General features: G+C 44.2%; 1 protein-coding gene across 2 annotated transcripts in view; it reads right to left on the bottom strand.

Moving 5' to 3' along the window:
- Nucleotides 1-15,735, bottom strand: part of lrrc4bb (leucine rich repeat containing 4Bb) — a 136,444-nt gene that overhangs the window by 13,067 nt on the left and 107,642 nt on the right. The window contains exon 1 of one of the 2 annotated variants that reach the window (XM_061909340.1): nt 7,099-7,121. The exons of the other annotated variant lie outside the window; for it this stretch is intronic. The gene's annotated coding sequence lies outside the window, so the exon portion shown is untranslated. Of the gene's footprint in view, nt 1-7,098; nt 7,122-15,735 lie in introns of those variants that run through there. 2 annotated transcript variants of the gene reach the window in all.

Here is a 15,735-nt window from a genome sequence, read left to right as displayed (position 1 = left end):
TACCGCTTATTCCCTTTCGGGGTCGCGGGGGGCGCTGGCGCCTATCTCAGCTACAATCGGGCGGAAGGCAGTGTACACCCTGGACAAGTCGCCACCTCATCGCAGGGCTAACACAGATAGACAGACAACATTCACACTCACATTCACACACTAGGGCCAATTTAGTGTTGCCAATCAACCTATCCCCAGGTGCATGTCTTTGGAAGTGGGAGGAAGCCGGAGTACCCGGAGGGAACCCACGCATTCACGGGGAGAACATGCAAACTCCACACAGAAAGATCCCGAGCCTGGATTTGAACCCAGGACTGCAGGAACTTCGTATTGTGAGGCAGACGCACTAACCCCTCTGCCACCGTGAAGCCCCAAATGTATTCATTGTTTACATTTTGACATAAAAAAATAACGTGTTGAATTAAATTGCTTATGAGGTGGCGACTTGTCCAGGGTGTACACCGCCTGTAGCTGAGATAGGCACCAGCGCCCCCCGTGACCCCAAAGGGAATAAGCGGTAGAAAATGGATGGATAGATGTTTTATCCTACTTCCAATTCTGAAACGCAAATCAAAAAGTAAATTCGGGCCGTTTTTCAATATCTTATTATACAGTCGTGGTCAAAATTTACATACACTTGTAAAGAATATAATGCCACGGCTGTCTTGAGTTTCTGATCATTTCTACAACTCTTATTTTTTTTTTGTAATAGAGTGATTGAAGCACATACTTGTTGGCCACAAAAAACATCCATGAAGTTTGAAAATGTGACCAAATCTGCTAGGTCAAAAGTAATAAAGCAATGTAAATATTGGGTTACATGTCCCTTGGCAAGTTTCACTGCAACAAGGCGCATTTGGTAGCCTTATTGCAGTGAAATTCTGGCGAGCTTCTGCTTGAATTTCTGCCCACTCCTCTTGACAAAATTAGTGCAATTCAGCTAAATGTGTTGGTTTTCTGACCTCTTTCTTCAGCATAGTCCACACGTTTAAGTCAGGACTTTGGGAAGGTCATTCTAAAACCTTAATTCTAGCCTGATTTAGCCATTCCTTTACCACTTTTGACGTGTGTTTGGGGTCATTGTCCTGTTGGAACACCCAACTGCATCCAAGACCCGACATCCGAGCTGATGATTTTAGGTTTTCCTGAAGGTCCTTTTTCATTGACCAATTAACTCTTTGTAAAACACCAGTTCCATTGGCAGCAAAACAGGCTCAGAGCATGTTACTACCACCACCATGCTTGATGGTAGGTTTGGTGTTTGTCACAGTTAGTTGGTGATGAACCCCAAGATGCAGAGACGGAGGCAGGCATAGAATATGAAAACATGATTTAATTAAAACTAAACAAGAACAAACAAAAAGCACGCACGTGGGCGGAATAACAAACTAAGGGAGGTAGCACTGGAAGCTAGAAAACAAAAAGGAACTTTTGCATGGAAGCTAGTGGATAGCAAACAAAAAAACTGGAAATAACTAATGCTAAAAGAAACAGCTTACCGCTACGACGACCAGGACAAAATGTAGCACGACAGGTAGTAGCTGTAACAAAACGACATGACAGGTAGCACGACAAGAGTGACGTGGCAACGACAATACAATGATCCAGCAACTGACACAAGACAAAGCAGGTACAAATAGGAGCAGGCTGATTGGCAACAGGTGTGGCCAGGTGCCAATCAGCCGCAGCTGAGGAGGAACACAGCACTCAGGGAACAAGACAGGAAGCTGACAAAATAAGAGCACTAGACAGGAATTAAAGACAGGAGATACTAAACAAAGAGGAAACAGACAAATGCAGAGGAAAAAACTAAAACATAGGCAAACTGTCAGGGGAAAGCCTGACAGTGTTCCTAGGATTAAAGGCCGCACTTTTCTCCTACAAACATATTGCTGGGAATTGTGGCCAAACAGCTCAATTGTTGTTTCATCTGACATCACATGGACAAAGAAAACACCTTCTGGAGGAAAGTTAAACTTTTTTCCACAACTGTATAATGACAGATTTTAAAACAAACAAAAAAAGGGTTGATTTTCATTCAAATGTTGCCATAAAGATGGATTTTGTGCTGTTTTGCGTTCATGGATTTGAACACAAATCGAAAAAAACGTTCATCCAAAATGCAAAAATGCGTGGTTATTTGTGTGATGACTAATTGAACCGGAAGCAGTATTTTAGCTTTTTCTGTGCGTTTAATTTTTTTTTAGACGGTAACATCTTTGTTCAGCAGGAGTCCTATTGTTTAAAAAAAAAAAAAAGTGTCATTAAATAGTTGTCCAACTCTTGTTTCAAAAATGAAAATAGAAAAAATGGTCCAAAATGTTTTATTTATTTTTTTGCATTTAAAGGCCTACTGAAATGAGATTTTCTTATTCAAACGGGGACAGCAGGTCCATTCTATGTGTCATACTTGATCATTTCGCGATATTGCCGTATTTTTGCTGCAAGGATTTATTAGAGAACATCCACGATAAAGTTCGCAACTTTCGGTGCTAACAGAAAAGCCTTGCCTTTACCAGACGTCGCAGACAATGACGTCACCTGTTGATGGCTCCTCACATCCTCACATTGTTTTTAATGGGAGCCTCCAACAAAAAGAGCTATTCCGACCGAGAAAACGACAGTTTCCCCATTAATTTTAGCAAGGATGAAAGATTCGTGTTTGAGGATATCGATAGCGATGGACTAGAAAAAAAAAAAAGAAACGCGATTGCATTAGGATGGATTCAGATGTTTTTAGACACATTTACTAGGATAATTCTGGGAAATCCCTTATCTTTCTATTGTGTTGCTAGTGTTTTAGTGAGTTTAACAGTACCTGATAGTCGGAGGTGTGTGTCCACGGGTGACTTGACGACAGTGTCTCAGTTAAGTCGACGGCAGCTTTATGGACGGCGCAAGCTCAGCTTTTCTCCGGTAAGAAGTGACTTTTTACCACAATTTTCTCACCGAAAACTGCTGGTTGACATTCGGTCAGGATCCATGTTCGCTTGACCGCTCTGATCCATAGTAAAGCCTCACCTCCGGGAATTTTAAACAAGGAATCCCCGTGTGTTTGTGTGGCTAAAGGCTAAAGCTTCCCAACTCCATCTTTCTACTTTGACTTTTCCAATATTAATTGAAAAAATTATAAAAGATTCAGCTTTGTTTGTGCGCAGCGCTCATATTTCCTTACAGTCCGTGACGTCACGCGTACACCTCATCATTACGCGACGTTTTCATGAAGAAACTCACAGGAAATTTAAAATTGCAATTTATTAAACTAAAAGGCCATATAAACTATCAGACTGCGTGGTGGGTAGTAGTGGGTTTCAGTAGGCCTTTTAAGAATATGAAATAGAATAAACCCATACACGGACCCAAAATGTTACCTCCAAGTGCAACAAATATTATATTATCTTAAGAGGTGCGAATCAATCCTAATCTGATTTCGATTCTTGGGGAAACGATTTGATTCGGAATCTCATCTTGATCCAAACTGATTCTCGCAATGTATTATTTTGTATAATAATTCAAATAAAACCTTCTCAAAAAAGGTTGTAGGTTACAAAATCTCATTTGGTTGCTGACGTAAACAAGCGGCAAATAAGCATGTAAATGGCCTAAAAATGGATTATTAAAAAAACATTAAAAAGTACAATAAATTAAATCGATTTTTTTAAATTATTATTCATTATTCAAATGTAATAATCACTTACTCTTCTGTTGTTTGGATGCTTTACATTAGTTTTGAATGATACCAACAAGTAGTTACAGGATCATACATTGGTCATATTTAAAGTCCTCATGTGTCCTGGGACATATCTCCTGAGTTTATAAACATAACATAAATGAAAAATAAAACATAGAAAAAAAAGACTTTGTGATGCTAAAAAATATACCAAGTGCTTGTTGCAGGTGGCTGAGTCTGCAAGAACTGAGCACCAAAATGAGGCAGCGGTAGCTTTTCTTTTTTAGGGTATTGCAGTTTACAATATTCGGTATCCATCCCTAGGGTTTGCATGAGTGCAGCCGACACTGTGGGGAGCTGCGGTTCAGTGGAGTAAACACAAATTCCAACATGTATAGCAAAGTGGATCATCCCACCCATGGGTAAGTGGGCAGCATGGCAGTTTTCCAACAAGAATAAGAAGCTAATGGTGAGACCTGAACTCAATCGAGCACCTGTGGGGCATCCTCAAGCGGAAGGAGACTGACGGAGCGCACGGTGTCTAATCTCCACCACCTCCACTAGTGGTGTCGTCATGGAGGAGTGGAAGAGGATTACAGTAACAAGCTGTGCAGCTCTGGTGAATTCCACAGCCAAAAGGATTAAGGCAGTGCGAATTTGCAATAGCGCCAATTCACGCAAATTCAACTAATTCCCGCAAATTATGCGCAACCTCACAACTTTGTCCGATACCGACATTTTAGGTTTCATATTCCACCACACATTTTCAATGGGGGACATGTCTGGACTACAGGCAGGCTAGTATAGAACACGCACTATTTTACTACAAAGCCACGCTGCTGTAACACGTGGTTTGGAATTGTCTTGCTGAAATGAGCAGGGGCGTCCATGTATTCAACATTCCAATGGTTGCTTGGATGACAACATATAAATGATAAATGGGTTGTACTTGTATAGCGCTTTTCTACCTTCAAGGTACTCAAAGCGCTTTGACACTACTTCCACATTTACCCATTCACACACACATTCACACACTGATGGAGGGAGCTGCCATGCAAGGCGCCAACCAGAACCCATCAGGAGCAAGGGTGAAGTGTCTTGCTCAGGACACAACGGACGTGACGAGGTTGGTTCTAGGTGGGATTTGAACCAGTGACCCTCGGGTTGCGCACGGCCACTCTCCCACTAAAAACCTGTATGGACCTTTCAGCATTAATGGTGCCTTCACGGATGTGTAAGTTACCCATGCCTTGGACACTAATGCACCCCCATACCATCACAAATGCTGGCTTTTGAACTTTGCACCTGTAACAATCCGGATGGTTCTTTTCCTCTTTGGTCCGGAGGACACAATGTCCACAGTTTCCAAAAAATTATTTGAAATGTGGACTCGTCAAACCACAGAACACTTTTACACTTTGCGTCAGTCCATCTTAGATGAGCTAGGGCCCAGACAAGCAGGCGGCGTTTCTGGGTGTTGCTGATGAATGGATTTGGCTTTGAACAGTAGAAATTTAACTTGTGCTTACAGATGTAGCGACACACTGTGGTTACTGAGAGTGGTTTTCTGATGTGTTCCTGAGCTCATGTAATGATATCCTTTACACACTGGTGTCACTGAGGGATGGAAGGTCTGTAATATCATCGCTTACATGCAGTGATTTCTCCAGATTCTCTGAACCTTTTGATGATATTACGGACCGCAGATGGTGAAATCCTTGCAATAGCTCGTTGAGAAAGGTTATTCTTAAATTGTTTGACAATTTGCTCACACATTTGTTCACAAAGTGGTGACCCTCACCCCGTCCGTGTTTGTGAATGACTGAGCATTTCATGGAAGCTGCTTTTATACCCAATGATAGCACCCACCTGTTCCCAATTAGTCTGTTCACCTATGAGATGTTCCAAATAAGTGTCTGGTGAGCATTTCTTAACTTCCTCAGTCTTTTTTGCCACTTGTGTCAGTTTTTTTGATGCCTGTTGCAGGCATCAAATTGCAAATGAGCTAATATTTGCAAAAAATAACAAAGTGTTCCAGTTAGAGCGTTAACTATCTTGTCTTTGCAGTCTATTCAATTGAATATAGGTTGAAAAGGATTTGCAAATCATTGTAATCTGTTTTTATTTAAACTTTACACAATGTGCCAACTTCACTGGTTTGGGGTTTTGTATTTATTTCAATAAGTAACTTGCTCATGTGCAATGCAGACCCAACAACAATGTTGAAGTGTGATTATAATCTCTCATCGTCTCTGCTTTACCGACAAAAGTTACCGCAATAGATTGCTCTAAATGTGGAACATAAATGAATGTTTAAGATGGACAAACACTTTTCAAGTGTAAAGTACACACAACTTTAAAACTCTGTTTAAGAAAACACTTAAAACTCTAGGCAGGAAGCTTTTGCATTATCAATATTTTAACATTGTAAGTAAGTATAATATTTGGGATGTTGAGAGCTATCAGAAGTTTCTGGATGCTAAAGTTGTAAATGGACTTGCTCCTCCACCCTATATGGATTTCATTAGTAAAAAAACAACAACAACAACAACAGTGGAGTCAGAACCAGAACACAAAGCAGGGGAGACTGTTTAGTATTTAAAGGTGCAGGACTCCATTCAGCCAAATGGTTCCGCCTATTAGAGGCACAACATTGTGGAATACTTTACCGGAGCACATAAGAAGCTGTGGGAACTCCCTGACATTTAAAAGGGTCCTTAAAAATGGTTGAAGTCAAACCAGTCATGCTCCTATTAAAACCTCTGAAGGCCTTAGTGGCCACATGCGTGGACAGTAACTTTTAGTTCGTATTGAACTCTGTCTTTTAAAACAATTATTTGTGTCTAATGTCTCTTTTTTGGCTATGTGTGTGCGTCTGTCATTTTCTCCCTGCCTTAAGACAATGGAGCTCATTTACCATGAATTGATTAACGTGGACCCCGACTTAAACAAGTTGAAAATGTTTCTTGTCTTTGTGATCATGTTTTGTTTAGTTTGGTTAGATTACTTCAATACTCCATTAATTCCTGTTTTTCATTCCATTGTTTTTTTCCATGCCAACCCATTAGTTTTCCTGTCCCCATGTCACGCACCTGATTCACTTGGACTCATGCACCTGTTGCCAATCACCACGTCACTTTTTAAGCCTGCAGTTGCCAGGCAGTAAGCCTGGCGACATCACCTTCTACTCACCCTCTATCACCCTCTCCACAGCCTTGTTATCCATGCTGATGATCCATGCTATTTTCTCGTTCCAATTATTTTTTTGTTATTCATGCCATACTGTGCAAGTTTTGTTTTATGTCCATAGTTTACATTACAATAATAGTTTTGTTTTTTTTTCAGAGCCAAATTTTGTACGTCCACTGTGAGCGCCTTTTGTCTATGCCCTTTTTTTTGGTAGTACTTTTGGAGTTAAGATTAAAAGATGTCGTTACCTTCACATCGTGTCCGATCCAGTCATTTTGCACCCTGGGAAAACAAACTGCACCAAAGTTCACATCCTGAAAAAATCGTATTGGGGTGTTACCATTTAGTGGTCAATTGTACGGAATATGTAATGTATTGTGCAATCTACTAACGAAAGTTTCAATCACTCAATCAATTTAGCATACGTGCTAATTCCTGCATATTTATGTAGAAGTCTTTTTTGTCTTTATGTAGAAGTCTTTTTTCTATAATCCGTTAATACTTATTAATTGATTATAATGATTTAAAACAGTACAGTAATTTGACAATGAGTTCCAAGTATGTGCTTTTACTTTTAAGCCTGTGTGGTATTAAACAAGTAAAACTTATTTTTTTTGGTCAATTCAGATTTTTTTTTTCTAGGTTCAGTTTACAAGGAACTCTTAAAACATTGATTTTTAAAAAGTTCAATAAGACTACGTTTACACTGCAGACCAAAGTGGCCCAAATTAGTAAAATTTTTTTAAATCTGATTTTTTTTCCAGTTGACTGCAAGTTCAGTTCAGTTCAGTTTCAGTTTATTTAGAACATGCATACGATACAATGTAATGATTCACACACTTCCAGTTGTTTCATTACAGCACATCCAAAAAGGAGTAGGAAGTGTGAAGAACTCGCATGGCTGCAGTTTTTGTGACCCCAAGATGCAGGAACCAGGAGAGCGAAGAGCAGGTAAATTGAGTTTCAATCTCATACAATAGAAAATGAAGCAGTCTTACATACAAACTTTCCAAACAGAGAGTGATCTTCGAGCACTGAGGAGTGCTCGAGACAAGGCATGAATAGGACACATGCTGATTGGCATCAGGTGTGGACTGGCTGCCAATCAACAGCAGGTGAGGAAATAAACACAGCGTTCAGCGTGACAAGCAGGACGTGGAAACAAAACAAAGCACTGACAGGAAGTGAATACCGAACAAGGAAACAAACAAAAAGTAAGTGACGGATCGTCAGAGGAAGAAGCGACGCTTATTTAATCCTACCCCTTTTCATACCATAGCAATTTTATCCAATTTCCGTGACAGAAAAGTGAACCAAAAAAATGAATAGTAATAATATAACATAGTAAGCAAATAAATATTCCATCCATCCATCCATTTTATACCGCTTATTCCCTTTGGGATCGCGGGGGGCGCTAGTGCCTAACTCAGCTACAATCGGGCGGAAGGCGGTGTACACCCTGGACAAGTCGCCATCAGCATGCCACTGTGAATTGTTCCTGTATGCGGATGACTCGGCCCTGCTGGTATCCGGCAAGGACAAGTCACAGGTGGAACAAATCCTCAGTGCTGAACTCCTCAATATTTGCACCTGGCTCGCTGACAACAAGCTATCCATACACTTAGGTAAAACGGAATCCATCCTATTTGGGTCCCATATCAAACTTAAGAAGGTCAGGGACTTCACTATAAAAGTGGGTGACATTGTTATCACCAGGAAGGATGAGATCACCTACCTAGGTTCCATTCTAGAGGCTGATCTTTCCTGTGATAAAATGGCAACCAAGGTGATCAAAAAGGTCAACCAAAGAACGAGATTCCTCTACAGAATCTCCTCTCTGGTTAACAAAAGCACCTTGAGGATTCTAGCGGGAACTCTCATTCAACCCTTCTTCGATTACGCTTGCACCTCCTGGTACCCCAGCACCTCCAAAACCCTCAAATCTAGACTCCAAACATCCCAGAATAAACTAATCCGGTTACTTTTAGACCTCCACCCCAGATCACACCTCAATCCAACCCACTTCTCCAAAGTGGGCTGGCTCAGGGTGGAGGACAGAGTAAAACAACTTGCACTGAGCCTAGTCTATAAAATCCGCTACACCTCCTTGATACCGAAGTACATGTCAAATTACTTCCTTAACGTAAATGACCGCCATAACCACAACACCAGGGGGAGCTCCACAAACCACGTTAAACCCAGATTTCGATCTAACAAAGGTCTTAACTCATTCTCTTTCTATGCCACATCAATGTGGAATGCACTCCCAACAGGTATAAAAGTAAGTGCATCTCTATCCTCCTTCAAAACCGCTCTAAAACAACACCTCCAGGCAACTTCAACACTTTACTAATACCCTCCTCCATTCACATCCCATCTCCCCGGATTATGAACAACTCAAATGTACTTCTAATGTGTTTACTTGTTCTTATGCTATCTGAACTCACTATGTTCCCTGCTGGCTGTACATATCCTACTGAATAAGACCTACACTGTTTCAATGTCCATTTCTCTGTTGATGCAATTGTTGATGACTGAAGTTCTGATATCAACCAAAGCTCCTCATCCCACCCCCCGGATTGTAAATAATGTAAATAATTCAATGTACATACTATGATGATTAACTTGTGTGATGACTGTATTATGTTGATAGTATATATTTGTACCATGAATTGATTAACGTGGACCCCGACTTAAACAAGTTGAAAAACTTATTCGGGTGTTACCATTTAGTGTTCAATTGTACGGAATATGTACTGAACTATGCAATCTACTAATAAAAGTATCAATCAATCAATCAAACTCATCGCAGGGCCAACACAGATAGAAAGACAACATTCGCACTCACATTCACACACTAGGGCCAATTTAGTGTTGCCACAGAAAGATTCCGAGCCTGGGATTCAACCCAGGACTACTCAGGACCTTCGTATTGTGAGGCAGACGCACTAACCCCCTCTCCACCGTGCTGCACTGATGTACTAAAAAGTACTACAGTGATGTAATAAAGGTCTATGCCGACCGGTGCGGGACAACAAAGACAAAAAAATGACTTGTCTTAATCTGAGTCAGCTGCAAGTGAGTCCATCTTTGTCTTCTAACTCAGCCCGGACTAAAAGGTCAAAGGGCACTGAAGGCCGCGTCTGCTTCCCACAAACCCCCGAGATATGTACCCCCCACCCCCTTCCCCCCATACACTTTCCCTCCCCCCGTGAATGCCGTAGTGAGCATTGTTTGCCTGGGCGCTCGCTTTTTTCCCCCCGCTGAAAGCCGCACAGCAATGAGGTCTCTGTGCCTTTTTGCCTCCCTCTTCCTCTCCCCTCCCCCTCCACCTCCATCTCTCTCTCTCTCTCTCCCGCTCTGCCTCTCTCTCTATTAAATTTCCAGTCACACAGCGGTGCAGAGGATATTCCTCCTTTCTCCCCCGCCCCGCCTCCCCCATCCCTCCCTTTCTGAAATCTCGGCTCTCACAATCGAGTCTGCATCCCAACCTGGCCGCCTTTCAGACCTCCCTCTCCTTTCTGTACATCTTTTTGCTTTCCAAACCCCCACCACCACCACCCCCGGTCGCCACGCCATTTAAAATGACTCCACGCCGCCCATGCCAAAAATCCCCAGCCCTCCACTCCCGCCTTCCCCCGCTTTTCACTCTGTGTCCTCACTGTGTCATTGCACATTGAATCTGATATCCCCTCTTATGCATGTGTGTGTGTGTGTTTGTGTGTGTGTGTGTGTTAGCAGGCACCCTTGAGCATCAGGGTGTGCCGAGGGAGGCTTTTATGCACAATAAATATACTGATGACTGTATTGCTTGTGTCATCATGTACACGAAGAACACACAGGAGGGAATTGTCGAAGCATGTGGTACTCTCTATTGCAACCCCATAAAGCCGTAATGCTGTGTTGGGAACAGGAGAGGGAACGGGAGAGAGAGGGCCTGCACAAGGATTTGGCAGAGACATGCTAGCACGCCAAGACATATGTGGCATGCTGATAGCGCCACAGAAGTGCAGCTCACACTGTGAAGGAGCTTTTTTAGAGGAGAGAGTTGGGTGGCGGGGATTGTGTTTGTACACACGTCCATCACCCCCCTTACAAAATGTGGCTTGGACCGGTGACAAAAAAACCCCCAAAAAAACAGTTGGGAATACATTTTCTGCTGTCGATATCTGGTGGGGATGAGAGAAAACAGTGAGGGAAAAACCCTGGTGTCACAGTATCTTAGCAACTGCCTCCATCTCCTTGGAGACGGAGGGCTGACATCATTTCCTGTCTGGTAGAGAACTCACTTTTGGGTGTGTGTGTCTCACTCTACATGTGCTCATGTAAACACAGGACGTTCACTATTTATATAACAAACTACTTAAGTGTACCGATGCAAAAAGTTTTTCGAGTTTTAATCCTGCGTCCAGTCCAGGCCTGTACCCCCACCGGCCTGAGTCATCAGGGGTATAGGATCACTCGTGAGTTGTGACCCCTATTGAATGCATGCGGTATAGGAAGCGGATGGATCAATGAATGCAGACCACATTTCTGCCTGGAGTTAAGAGTAGACATTAAATATGATCAGTGCATGCTTCAGTCTGTTGTCCAACTACATCTTAAATCACGTGCACATGCACATATGGATGTGCATAATAAAAGTCTTTTTCTACATAAAATGTTGTACACGCGGCATTTTTCAAAAAAGTAATAATCCTCTACTGCCACCTTGTGGTCAAAAGTTGGAAGTGCACCGTGGTGTGAGGGGGGGTGGCTATGGGGTTGGTCGAATGTGAATCTCCTATAGTCAGCAAAACCTAGTAAGCTACACTACAGATATCAGCATATGACGCCCAAAGACACCCCAGGGAGGAGTCTGACAAACTGCTAAAATGATTAAATGATGTGCGTTCATATACGTACACATATATGTACACACATTTGTACATTTTCTACACACACTACTACAGAGGCGCTCACACTTTTTCTGCAGGCGAGCTACTTTTCAATTGACCAAGTCGAGGAGATCTACCTCATTCCTATTTATAATTTATATTTATTTATTTATGAAAGAGACATTTTTGTTAACAAGTTAATGGTGTTTAATGATAATACAAGCATGTTTAACACACATAGATTCCTTTCTTTCATGAAGACAAGAATATAAGTTGGTGTATTTGATTCTGATGACTTGCATGGATTGGAATTAGACAGTGGTGCTGATAACGTCCGCATTTTCAAATGGAGGAAAAAAAAGTCCTCCTTTCTGTCCAATACCACATGAAAGTGGTTGGATTTGGCATCTCATTTGTCCAACTTGCATACTCGTTTTTAAACACTTTGTTATGAGAGTAGCATATGTGTGTGGCCCTTTAATGTCTGGCAGCAGGTGAGTGACGTCAGTGACTGTGCGGGTGGGCAAGCAAGTGAGAAAGTGGTCGCTGAGGGCGGGGGAGAAATACATTGGCATCAAACTCCGTAGCTTGCTAGCTTGTGCACGCTAGCTTTCTGAGACTCTTATTTTGTTAGCACAGGCAGGATGAAACAGGTCTTTTATGGTGAAGACAGGAACTGTGCAGTCGGTCTTTAGAGCTGTGACAGTAGGTACGGAGTCTCTAGAAATAAAATGTGTTTCTCTGCGTCCGCCCTGTTAGTGATTTTTTTCTTAAATATGAACTCGCAGCAGCCAGCGTCATCTCACAAGATCCTCGGGTGCCGAGAATGTCAAACAACTGACGAAAGTGAAGTCTTGGTATGATTGATGATTGCTCATTTTTATGTATATCTTTTAATGCCTGGCTTGAGATCGACTGACACACCCTCTGAGATCGACCAGTCGATCGCGATCGACGTAATGGGCACCCCTGCACTAGTACATATATGTTAAAGAAGCAATGATGATTGTCACACACACACACTACAGTAGGTGTGGTGAAATTTGTCCTCTGCATTTGACCCATCCCATTGTTCCACCCCCTGGGAGGTGAGGGGAGCAGTGGGCAGCAGCGGTGCCGCGCCCGGGAATTATTTTTAGTGATTTAACCCCCAATTCCAACCCTTGATGCTGAGTGCCAAGCAGGTCCCATTTTTATAGTCTTTGGTATGACTCGGCCGGGGTTTGAACTCACAACCTACCGATCTCAGGGCGGACACTGAGTAGGCATATGTACACATATATGTACATATATGTACACACAAATACACACTCTAACATGTACACATGCAAATACATACAAACGCACACACACAGATATATATATATATATATATATATATATATATATATATATATATATATATATATGGGCTTCGCAGGTGGCAGATGGGTTAGTGCGTCTGCCTCACTATACGAAGGTCCTGAGTAGTCTGGGGTTCAATCCCGGGCTCGGGATCTTTCTGTATGGTGTTTGCATGTCCTCCCCGTGAATGCGTGGGCTCCCTCCGGGTACTCCGGCTTCCTCCCACTTCCAAAGACATGCACCTGGAGATAGGTTGATTGGCAACACTAAATTGGCCCTAGTGTGTGAATGTGAGTGTGAATGTTGTCTGTCTATCTGTGTTGGCCCTGTGATGAGGTGGCGCCTTCCGCCCGATTGTAGCTGAGATAGGCACCAGCGCACCCCGCCCCGCGCCCCAAAGGGAAAAGGCGGTAGAAATGGATGGATGGATGGATGGATGGATGGATGGATATCTATATATATATATATATATATATATGTATATATATATATATATATAGATATCCATCCATCCATCCATCCATCTTCTTCCGCTTATCCGAGGTCGGGTCGCGGGGGCAGCAGCCTAAGCAGGGAAGCCCAAACTTCCCTCTCCCCAGCCACTTCGTCTAGCTCTTCCCGGGGGATCCCGAGGCGTTCCCAGGCCAGCCGGGAGACATAGCCTTCCCAACGATTCCTGGGTCTTCCCCGTGGCCTCCTACCGGTTGGACGTGCCCTAAACACCTCCCTCGGGAGGCATTCGGGTGGCATCCTGACCAGATGCCCGAACCACCTCATCTGGCTCCTCTCGATGTGGAGGAGCAGCGGCCTTACTTTGAGTTCCTCCCGGATGACAGTGCTTCTCACCCTATCTCTAAGGGAGAGCCCCGCCACACGGCGGAGGAAACTCATTTCAGCCGCTTGTAGGCGTGATCTTATCCTTTCGGTCATGACCCAAAGCTCATGACCATAGGTGAGGATGGGAACGTAGATCGACCGGTAAATTGAGAGCTTTGCCTTCCGGCTCAGCTCCTTCTTCACCACAACGGATCGGTACAACGTCCGCATTACTGAAGACGCCGCACCGATCCGCTTGTCGATCTCACGATCCACTCTTCCCTCACTCGTGAACAAGACTCCTAGGTACTTGAACTCCTCCACTTGGGGCAGGGTCTCCTCCCCAACCCGGAGATGGCACTCCACCCTTTTCCGGGAGAGAACCATGGACTCGGATTTGGAGGTGCTGATTCTCATTCCGGCCGCTTCACACTCGGCTGCGAACCGATCCAGTGAGAGCTGAAGATCCCGGCCAGATGAAGCCAACAGGACCACATCGTCTGCAAAAAGCAGAGACCTAATCCCGCGACAGCCAAACTGGAACCCCTCAATGCCTTGACTGCGCCTAGAAATTCTGTCCATAAAAGTTATGAACAGAATCGGTGACAAAGGGCAGCCTTGGCGGAGTCCAACCCTCACTGGAAACGTGTCCGACTTACTGCCAGCAATGCGGACCAAGCTCTGACACTGATCATACAGGGATCGGACTGCCACAATAAGATAGTCCGATACCCCATACTCTCTGAGCACTCCCCACAGGACTTCCTGAGGGACACGGTCGAATGCCTTCTCCAAATCCACAAAGCACATGTAGACTGGTTGGGCAAACTCCCATGCACCCTCAAGAACCCTGCCGAGAGTATAGAGCTGGTCCACAGTTCCACGACCAGGACGAAAACCACACTGTTCCTCCTGAATCCGAGGTTCGACTATCCGGCGTAGCCTCCTCTCCAGTACACCTGAATAAACCTTACCGGGAAGGCTGAGGAGTGTGATCCCACGATAGTTGGAACACACCCTCCGGTCCCCCTTCTTAAAGAGGGGGACCACCACGGTCTGCCAATCCAGAGGTACCGCCCCCGATGTCCACGCAATGCTGCAGAGTCTTGTCAACCAAGACAGCCCCAGAGCATCCAGAGCCTTAAGGAACTCCCCACCCCTGGGGCCTTGCCACCGAGGAGCTTTTTAACTACCTCAGCAACCTCAGCCCCAGAAATAGGAGAGTCCACCACAGATTCCCCAGGCACTGCTTCTTCATAGGAAGACGTGTTGGTGGGATTGAGGAGGTCTTCGAAGTATTCCCTCCACCGATCCACAACAGCCGCAGTTGAGGTCAGCAGAACACCATCCGCACCATACACGGTGTTGATAGTGCACTGCTTCCCCTTCCTGAGGCAGCGGATGGTGGTCCAGAATCGCTTCGAAGCCATCCGGAAGTCATTTTCCATGGCTTCCCCAAACTCTTCCCATGTCCGAGTTTTTGCCTCTGCGACCGCTGAAGCTGCACACCGCTTGGCCTGTCGGTACCTGTCCACTGCCTCCGGAGTCCTGTGAGCCAAAAGAACCCGATAGGACTCCTTCTTCAGCTTGACGGCATCCCTCACCGCTGGTGTCCACCAGCGGGTTCTAGGATTACCTCCACGACAAGCACCAACTACCTTGCGGCCACAGCTCCGATCAGCCGCCTCGACAATAGAGGTGCGGAACATGGTCCACTCGGACTCAATGTCCAGCACCTCCCTCGTGACATGTTCAAAGTTCCTCCGGAGGTGGGAATTGAAACTTTCTCTGACAGGAGACTCTGCCAGACGTTCCCAGCAAACCCTCACAATGCGTTTGGGCCTGCCA

This window comes from Nerophis ophidion, linkage group LG08 (assembly GCF_033978795.1).
Source record: "Nerophis ophidion isolate RoL-2023_Sa linkage group LG08, RoL_Noph_v1.0, whole genome shotgun sequence".
NCBI lineage: Eukaryota > Metazoa > Chordata > Actinopteri > Syngnathiformes > Syngnathidae > Nerophis > Nerophis ophidion.
Note: the sequence above shows the minus strand (reverse complement) of the source record. Positions and strands in the feature narration are given on the sequence as shown.